This window comes from Rutidosis leptorrhynchoides, chromosome 4, assembly GCF_046630445.1.
Source record: "Rutidosis leptorrhynchoides isolate AG116_Rl617_1_P2 chromosome 4, CSIRO_AGI_Rlap_v1, whole genome shotgun sequence".
NCBI classification, from domain to species: Eukaryota; Viridiplantae; Streptophyta; class Magnoliopsida; order Asterales; family Asteraceae; genus Rutidosis; species Rutidosis leptorrhynchoides.
This window is the reverse complement of record NC_092336.1, coordinates 178,240,791-178,251,852: the sequence shown is the minus strand read 5'-3', so window position 1 is coordinate 178,251,852 and position 11,062 is coordinate 178,240,791.

The window sequence follows — 11,062 nt, the reverse complement described above, 5'->3', positions numbered from 1 at the left end:
GACACTTCCTTGGATCGAGTCAAATTTTAAGAATATGAATTGAAAATACCTTAGGTTGTATTCAAATCACAGGTTATAGGTCAAACTTTGTTGAAACTTATGAAAGTGATCATTTCCCATCATAAAAATAACATTTAATGATCATTTTTCTAAAAATACTTACACTTTGAGTTAAACCATGAAATTTTTATGTGTTAACATATTCATAAGAAATATCATTTTTCCAGAATATGAACTTCCAATTCAAAGCTTAAGATGGTTTTTAATTATCCAACCCAAAACAGCCCCCGGTTGCACTCCGACGACGTAGATTCAGTTTTTAAAGTGTTCTTTGTAAAACCAAGTTATATCTTGTTAAGTTAGCATATCATTATGATATATTACAGGTCTTGAAGTGTTTTAAAAGTCAAGTTAGAAGTATCTATTTAGTTTGCGAACAAGTTTGAAATCATTCAAACTATGTTCTTGTTGTTAAAATTTTATACCACAAAATAAGATAGCTATATGAATATGAATTGAATAAGATTATGAATAAAGTTACTATCTCAAGTTACTTGGACAAAGTTACTGTAAGAGATGAGAAAAATCCTAGAATCAAAAGAGTGGTGGAGTTGGATTGAAAGGTTGGAAGTAAACTTGTTTACTTGGAAGGATTTTTGAAGTGTTCTTGAATGGATTTTCTTATGATGATTAAGGGTTATTTTTGAAGTTAGATCTTCATGGTTATTTGCTGGGATTGTGAAGAACACTTAAGGTTCCTAAGAGTGTGTTTTTGGTTAGAGAAAATGTGTAGTAAAAATGAAAATGGAATGGAGTATAAATGGTGGTGAAAAGATGTATAAAATTGTAATATTGTGCAAAAGTCTTGTAATATGCCAAATTGATTAATCATGCATGCTAAGATCCAAAATTGGCTGACTCATGGCTGCTAATAAAGTGATTGTGATGTGTATATACCAATAGTAAATACGTATAGAAGCTGGGTATGATACGGGTACATATACCCTAGATATACGTATAAAAATCTTGAGAAAACGGAACGAGGATTCAAATATAGCTATCTTTTGTAAATATACTTATATTGTTTTATGTATATAAATCCTTTAAAAGTGATAAAATACATATCTATATGATACATGTATAAGCATTATAAGTTTTAAGTATTTAAGTCGAAGAACGTCACATATAGTTATCGTTTTGAAAACTTAAGTTAGTAGTCTCAAAATATACTTATAACTCATTGTTATTAGTACACAACGAGATGTTAAAACATTCTTAGATCATGTTAAATATATAAAAATACATATATATACACAAACGTATAATTATCGTATGTTATATAGTTCGTGATATCATCGGTCAAATTGGACGGTCAAACGTTGTGTAAAACAATTTTCAAAAACATAAGTCTCAACAATTTAGATTGTTTATCATGTTGGTAAGGTTTAATTTATGTAAATATTAATCTTATAAGTGTAAAACGATCGAAAAAATCCGGGTCGTTACAGTACCTACCCGTTAAATAAATTTCGTTCCGAAATTTTAAAGTTGTACCTATTTTGCGTTCTCGGGAAAAAAATGTGGGTACTTTTGTTTCATCTGATACTCTCATTCCCAAGTAAACTCGGGACCTCTTCGAGCATTCCAACTAACCTTAACGATTGGTATGTTGCTCTGCTTGAGCCGTTTAACTTCACGATCCATGATTTCGACTGGTTCTTCTATGAATTGTAGTTTCTCATCGACTTGGATTTCTTCAAGAGGAATGGTGAGATCTTCCTTTGCAAGACATTTCTTGAGGTTTGAGACGTGAAATGAATTATGTACTCCGACGAGTTGTTGTGGTAACTCGAGTCGATAAGCTACCGGTCCGATGCGTTCGATGATCTTGAACGGGCCTACATACCTTGGGTTCAGTTTACCCCTTTTTCCAAAACGTATTACACCTTTCCAAGGTGACACCTTTAGCATAACCATGTCACCAATCTGAAACTCTAATGGTTTCCTTCGGACAACCGCGTAGCTCTTTTGGCGACTACGGGCTGTTTTCAATCTTTCCTTGATTTGTACTATCTTCTCAGTCGTTTCGTGTATGATCTCGGGACCAGTTAATTATCGATCTCCTACTTCATTCCAACAGATAGGGGATCTACACTTCCTTCCATACAGTGCTTCAAATGGTGCAGCTTTAATGCTCGCATGATAACTGTTATTATACGAGAATTCTGCTAATGGTAGATACTTATCCCATCCGTTTCTAAAATCGATCACACATGCCCTGAGCATGTCTTCAAGAGTCTGAATTGTTCTTTCACTCTGCCCGTCAGTTTGTGGATGATATGCGGTGCTCATATCCAAACGAGTTCCCAGGGCCTCCTGTAGTGATTGCCAAAACTTTGATGTAAATCTACTATCACGATCGGATATAATGGAAATAGGTATTCCATGCCTTGAAACAATTTCCTTTATGTATAATCGTAATAGTTTCTCCATTCTATCTGTTTCCTTTATAGGCAAGAAATGTGCAGATTTGGTGAGACGATCAACTATTACCCAAATGGTGTCATAACCCCAGGCAGTCTTAGGTAAATTTGTGATGAAATCTATGGTAATACCATCCCATTTCCATTCTGGGATTTCTGGTTGTTGAAGTAACCCTGACGGCTTCTGGTGTTCTGCTTTGACTTTGGAACAAGTTAAACATTCCCCAACATATGTTGCAACATCTGTCTTTAAATTAGGCCACCAATAATGCGTCTTAAGATCTTGATACATCTTTCCAACTCCAGGATGTATCGAGTATCTTGTCTTATGTGCCTCGTTCAATATCAACTTCCATAATCCACCCAACTTTGGTACCCAAATACGGTTTGCAAAATATCGAATTCCGTCTTCCCGTATAACGAGTTGTTTCCCATATGTAGTGACCCGAACTTTTCCATGTTTATATATATTAATTGAGATTGATATTTACATGATTAAATGTTTCCAACATGTTAAGCAATTAAACTTGTTAAGACTTGATTAATTGAAATAGGTTTCATATAGACAATTGACCACCCAAGTTGACCGGTGATTCACGAACGTTAAAACTTGTAAAAACTATATGATGACATATATATGGTTATATATATAGTTAACATGATATTATGATAAGTAAACATATCATTAAGTATATTAACAATGAACTACATATGTAAAAACAAGACTACTAACTTAATGATTTTGAAACGAGACATATATGTAACGATTATCATTGTAACGACATTTAATGTATATATATCATATTAAGAGATATTCGTACATCATAATATCATGATAATATAATAATTTAAAATCTCTTTTGATATTATAAACATTGGGTTAACAACATTTAACAAGATCGTTAACCTAAAGGTTTCAAAACAACATTTACATGTAACGACTAACGATGACTTAACGACTCAGTTAAAATGTATATACATGTAGTGTTTTAATATGTATTCATACACTTTTGAAAGACTTCAAGACACTTATCAAAATACTTCTACTTAACAAAAATTCTTACAATTACATCCTCGTTCAGTTTCATCAATAATTCTACTCGTATGCACCCGTATTCGTACTCGTACAATACACAGCTTTTAGATGTATGTACTATTAGTATATACACTCCAATGATTAGCTCTTAGCAGCCCATGTGAGTCACCTAACACATGTGGGAACCATCATTTGGCAACTAGCATGAAATATCTCATAAAATTATAAAAATATGAGTAATCATTCATGACTTATTTACATGAAAACAAAATTACATATCCTTTATATCTAATCCATACACCAACGACCAAAAACACCTACAAACACTTTCATTCTTCAATTTTCTTCATCTAATTGATCTCTCTCAAGTTCTATCTTCAAGTTCTAAGTGTTCTTCATATATTCTACAAGTTCTAGTTACATAAAATCAAGAATACTTTCAAGTTTGCTAGCTCAATTCCAAACTTGTAAGGTGATCATCCAACCTCAAGAAATCTTTTTTTCATACAGTAGGTTATCATTCTAATACAAGGTAATAATCATATTCAAACTTTGGTTCAATTTCTATAACTATAACAATCTTATTTCAAGTGATGATCTTACTTGAACTTGTTTTCGTGTCATGATTCTGCTTCAAGAACTTCGAGCCATCCAAGGATCCGTTGAAGCTAGATCCATTTTTCTCTTTTCCAGTAGGTTTATCCAAGGAACTTAAGGTAGTAATTATGTTGATAACATCATTCAATTCATACATATAAAGCTATCTTATTCGAAGGTTTAAACTTGTAATCACTAGAACATAGTTTAGTTAATTCTAAACTTGTTCGCAAACAAAAGTTAATCCTTCTAACTTGACTTTTAAAATAAACTAAACACATGTTCTATATCTATATGATATGCTAACTTAATGATTTAAAACCTGGAAACACGAAAAACACCGTAAAACCGGATTTACGCCGTCGTAGTAACACCGCGGGCTGTTTTGGGTTAGTTAATTAAAAACTATGATAAACTTTGATTTAAAAGTTGTTATTCTGAGAAAATGATTTTTATTATGAACATGAAACTATATCCAAAAATTATGGTTAAACTCAAAGTGGAAGTATGTTTTTCTAAAATGGTCATCTAGACGTCGTTCTTTCGACTGAAATGACTACCTTTACAAAAACGACTTGTAACTTATTTTTTTGACTATAAACCTATACTTTTTCTGTTTAGATTCATAAAATAGAGTTCAATATGAAACCATAGCAATTTGATTCACTCAAAACGGACTTAAAATGAAGAAGTTATGGGTAAAACAAGATTGGATAATTTTTCTCATTTTAGCTACGTGAAAATTGGTAACAAATCTATTCCAACCATAACTTAATCAACTTGTATTGTATATTATGTAATCTTGAGATACCATAGACACGTATACAATGTTTCGACCTATCATGTCGACACATCTATATATATTTCGGAACAACCATAGACACTCTATATGTGAATGTTGGAGTTAGCTATACAGGGTTGAGGTTGATTCCAAAATATGTATAGTTTGAGTTGTGATCAATACTGAGATACGTATACACTGGGTCGTGGATTGATTCAAGATAATATTTATCGATTTATTTCTGTATATCTAACTGTGAACAATTAGTTGTAGGTTACTAACGAGGACAGCTGACTTAATAAACTTAAAACATCAAAATATATTAAAAGTGTTGTAAATATATTTTGAACATACTTTGATATATATGTATATATTGTTATAGGTTCGTGAATCAACCAGTGGCCAAGTCTTACTTCCCGACGAAGTAAAAATCTGTGAAAGTGAGTTATAGTCCCACTTTTAAAATCATATATTTTTGGGATGAGAATACATGCAGGTTTTATAAATGATTTACAAAATAGACACAAGTACGTGAAACTACATTTTATGGTTGAATTATCGAAATCGAATATGCCCCTTTTTATTAAGTCTGGTAATCTAAGAATTAGGGAACAGACACCCTAATTGACGCGAATCCTAAAGATAGATCTATTGGGCTTAACAAACCCCATCCAAAGTACCGGATGCTTTAGTACTTCGAAATTTATATCATATCCGAAGGGTGTCCCGGAATGATGGAGATATTCTTATATATGCATCTTGTTAATGTCGGTTACCAGGTGTTCACCATATGAATGATTTTTATCTCTATGTATGGGATGTGTATTGAAATATGAAATCTTGTGGTCTATTATTATGATTTGATATATATAGGTTAAACCTATAACTCACCAACATTTTTGTTGACGTTATAAGCATGTTTATTCTCAGGTGATTATTAAGAGCTTCCGCTGTCGCATACTTAAATAAGGACGAGATTTGGAGTCCATGCTTGTATGATATTGTGTAAAAACTGCATTCAAGAAACTTATTTTGTTGTAACATATTTGTATTGTAAACCATTATGTAATGGTCGTGTGTAAATAGGATATTTTAGATTATCATTATTTGATAATCTACGTAAAGCTTTTTAAACCTTTATTGATGAAATAAAGGTTATGGTTTGTTTTAAAATGAATGCAGTCTTTGAAAAACGTCTCATATAGAGGTCAAAACCTCGCAACGAAATCAATTAATATGGAACGTTTTTAATCAATAAGAACGGGACATTTCAGTTGGTATCCGAGCGTTGGTCTTAGAGAACCAGAATTTTGCATTAGTGTGTCTTATCGAGTTTGTTAGGATGCATTAGTGAGTCTGGACTTCGACCGTGTTTACTTGAAAAATGATTGCTTAACAAATTTTGTTGGAAACTATATATTTTTAACATGTGAATATTATGTGATATATTAATCTCTTAACGCGTTTGATATTATGTGATAGATGTCTACCTCTAGAACAAGTCCCATTGACTCACCTAATAATAATGAAGAGTCAAATGTAAATTGGAATGATTCGTGGACTGATTCACAAGTTCCCGAAGAGGAACCGGAAGAAGAGTCGGAACCGGAAGAAGAATCGGAACCGGAAGAAGAATCGGAACCGGATGAAGAAATAGAACCGGTGGGGGAAATAATAAAACGGTTAAGTAAAAGAAAATCCTCAACCAACCGACCAAGGTTAATTATGGTCAATGATGTTTCCGCCAAGGAAGCAAAATATTGGGAGGATTACCAATTCTCCGATGAATTGGATTCCGACGAGAATTCCGATGATGTTATAGAAATTACCCCAACTGAATTTAAAAAGGCAAAAGAAAATAATAAGGGAAAGGGCATAAAAATAGAGAAATCTAATTCCAACCCCGATGAACTTTATATGTATCGTCAACCCCCGAAGTCCTTAAGTTGTAACAATGACCCGGGAACCTCTAAACCACCAGGTTTTTCTAAACCAATGTGGACAACGACGGCTCGTATTAGGGGAACATCATATATCCCTAGAAACTTGGCAAAACGAACCAAAACCGAACAAGAAGAAACGAGCGAGTCGGAATAAGATAGTTGTATTCGTGTGGTGTAATATATGTAATATAGTGTGCTTATGTTTTATGATATATGTAAAAATTGCTTGTATTAATAAGTATTTTTTTTTTATGAATCTAACTCTTGTCTATTTTACAGTATAAAAATACAAAATGGATAGACAATCCAATATTTTAAGAGACCTACCCGGAGACATGATTGATGAAATCTTGTCTAGAGTCGGTCAGAATTCCTCGGCATAACTATTTAAGGCGAGATCAGTTTGTAAGACATTCGAAGAACGTTCCAAGAATGTCTTGGTTTATAAGAGACTTTCGTTTGAAAGATGGGGGATATCACATTGGGAAACCCATAAGTTACGATGTGTTTACTTTAACGCATATATTGCGGGGAACCCAAATGCTATTTTACGCAACGGGTTAAGAAATTATTTTGACTCAATATATCCGAATATTGGACTTCGTGATTTAGAAAAAGCGGCTAACATGCAACATAAAGAAGCATGTTATGCTTACGGATTAGTAATGTTCGCTTCTCACCAAAGTGAGAACAAGAACATCGGGCTACAACTATTAAACAAAACGTTTCCACAAGTGACGGAGTCGGTAAATGGGGTAAGAAATGAGGTTTTTAGATTGTTACGGGACTGTTGGACATTACGTAACCCTCGTCCCTTTGACGACGTTACAACACGTTGTCTTATCAACGGCCATAACGGTTATGTTCCACAAGACCAAGGATGGGAAGTAATCCTAGTAAAACCAGAATGCATGACTTGTTTCTGGACGTATGAATTACGTGTCTTTATTGCCTTTGCTGAACGACTTGTGTACTAGCTAGAATTATCTTCACAACCATCTTGTATCAAATTTATTGTGTGCTATATTTCATGCTATATGAAAAATAAGCGGTATTGTAAGTTTGTAAAATATTGTGTAAAAGTTTGAACGCGAAATATTATTATAATCAGTTTTTCATATAGAATTGTAGTAGTTGAATTGTATATTAGCTACTAAGTATGAACTTAACGGGTAGGTACTACCCGAATTTAAACTTATAAAACGCTAATATGAAGAAAAAGCTTTTATAAATGAGTTCATATTATGCTACGAAATACTATTAACTACTCTTAATATTCTGTATGATTAACTTGTTCCATTTGACTATTTTGAAGGAAATGGCACCGACTACTCGACACACCGTGAATATGAATGAAGAGGAATTCCGTACTTTTCTAGCTTCAAACATAGCCGCAGTACAGGCTGCGCTACATACCAACAATAACCTTGGATCTAGCAGTACAGGAAATCGTGTAAGATGCACCTACAAAGAATTTACTGCCTGCAAACCTTTGGAATTTGATGGAACCGAAGGACCGATCGGATTGAAACGGTGGACCGAGAAGGTCGAATCGGTGTTTTCCATAAGTAAGTGTACTGAAGAGGGCAAAGTGAAGTACGCTACGCATACCTTCACAGGTTCTGCGTTAACATGGTGGAATACCTATCTAGAGCAAGTGGGACAAGACGATGCGTACGCACTACCGTGGTCAGCATTCAAGCACTTGATGAACGAGAAGTACCGTCCCAGAACCGAGGTCAATAAGCTCAAGACAGAACTTAGAGGGTTACGAACCCAAGGATTTGATATTACCACGTACGAAAGACGATTCACAGAATTGTGCCTATTGTGTCCGGGAGCGTTCGAAGATGAGGAAGAGAAGATCGATGCGTTTGTGAAAGGATTACCGGAAAGAATCCAAGAAGATATAAGTTCACACGAGCCCGCCTCCATACAACAGGCATGTAGAATGGCTCACAAACTAGTGAACCAGATTGAAGAAAGAATTAAAGAACAGACTGCTGAAGAGGCCAATGTGAAACAAGTCAAAAGAAAGTGGGAGGAAAACGGTGATAAGAATCACCAATACAACAACAACAACAATTACAACAATAATCGCAGCAATTATCCCAACAATCGCAACATCAATCGCAACTACAACAAACGGCCCAACAACAACAACAACAACAACAGCAACTACAACAATCATCCCAACAACAATAATAACCGCAATAACAACAACAATCAGAAGCAGCTATGCCAAAGGTGTGAAAAGTATCACTCGGGGTTCTGCACCAAATTTTGCAACAAGTGTAAAAGAAATGGTCATAGCGCGGCGAAGTGTGAGGTCTACGGACCAGGGGTTAATAGAACGAAAGGAACAAATGGTGTCGGAACGAGTAATGGCGGAGCAAGTAGTGTCGGAGCAAGTTATGCCAATGTAGTTTGTTATAAATGTGGAAAACCGGGCCACATTATTAGAAATTGCCCAAACCAGGAGAACACGAATGGACAAGGCCGCGGAAGAGTTTTCAATATTAATGCGGCAGAGGCACAAGAAGACCCGGAGCTTGTTACGGGTACGTTTCTTATTGACAATAAATCTGCTTACGTTTTATTTGATTCGGGTGCGGATAGAAGCTATATGAGTAGAGATTTTTGTGCTAAATTAAGTTGTCCATTGACGCCTTTGGATAGTAAATTTTTACTCGAAATAGCAAATGGTAAATTAATTTCAGCAGATAATATATGTCGGAATCGAGAAATTAAACTGGTTAGCGAAACATTTAAGATTGATTTGATACCAGTAGAGTTAGGGAGTTTTGATGTGATAATCGGTATGGACTGGTTGAAAGAAGTGAAAGCAGAGATCGTCTGTTACAAAAATGTAATTCGCATTATACGAGAAAAAGGAAAACCCTTAATGGTGTACGGAGAAAAGGGCAACACGAAGCTACATCTTATTAGTAATTTGAAGGCACAAAAACTAATAAGAAAAGGTTGCTATGCTGTTCTAGCACAAGTCGAGAAAGTACAAACTGAAGAAAAGAGCATCAATGATGTTCCCATTGCAAAAGAATTTCCCGATGTATTTTCGAAAGAATTACCGGGATTACCCCCACATCGATCCGTTGAATTTCAAATAAATCTTGTACCAGGAGCTGCACCAATAGCTCGTGCTCCTTACAGACTCGCACCCAGCGAGATGAAAGAACTGCAAAGCCAATTACAAGAACTTTTAGAGCGTGGTTTCATTCGACCAAGCACATCACCGTGGGGAGCTCCTATTTTGTTTGTCAAGAAGAAAGATGGTACATTCAGGTTGTGTATCGACTACCGAGAGTTGAACAAACTTACAATCAAGAACCGCTACCCACTACCGAGAATCGATGACTTATTTGATCAACTACAAGGCTCGTCTGCTTATTCAAAGATTGACTTACGTTCCGGGTATCATCAAATGCGGGTGAAAGAAGATGATATTCCAAAGAGTGCTTTCAGAACACGTTATGGTCATTACGAGTTTATGGTCATGCCGTTTGGTTTAACTAATGCACCAGCTGTGTTCATGGACGTTATGAACCAGGTGTGTGGACCATACCTTGACAAGTTTGTCATTGTTTTCATTGATGACATACTTATTTACTCAAAGAATGACCAAGAACACGGTGAACATTTGAGAAAGGTGTTAGAAGTATTGAGGAAGGAAGAATTGTACGCTAAGTTTTCAAAGTGTGCATTTTGGTTGGAAGAAGTTCAATTCCTCGGTCACATAGTGAACAAAGAAGGTATTAAGGTGGATCCGGCAAAGATAGAAACTGTTGAAAAGTGGGAAACCCCAAAAACTCCGAAACACATACGCCAGTTTTTAGGACTAGCTGGTTAATACAGAAGGTTCATCCAAGACTTTTCCAGAATAGCAAAACCCTTGACTGCATTAACGCATAAAGGGAAGAAATTTGAATGGAATGATGAACAAGAGAAAGCGTTTCAGTTATTGAAGAAAAAGCTAACTACGGCACCTATATTGTCATTGCCTGAAGGGAATGATGATTTTGTAATTTATTGTGATGCATCAAAGCAAGGTCTCGGTTGTGTATTAATGCAACGAACGAAGGTGATTGCTTATGCGTCTAGACAATTGAAGATTCACGAACAAAATTATACGACGCATGATTTGGAATTAGGCGCGGTTGTTTTTGCATTAAAGACTTGGAGGCACTACTTATATGGGGTCAAA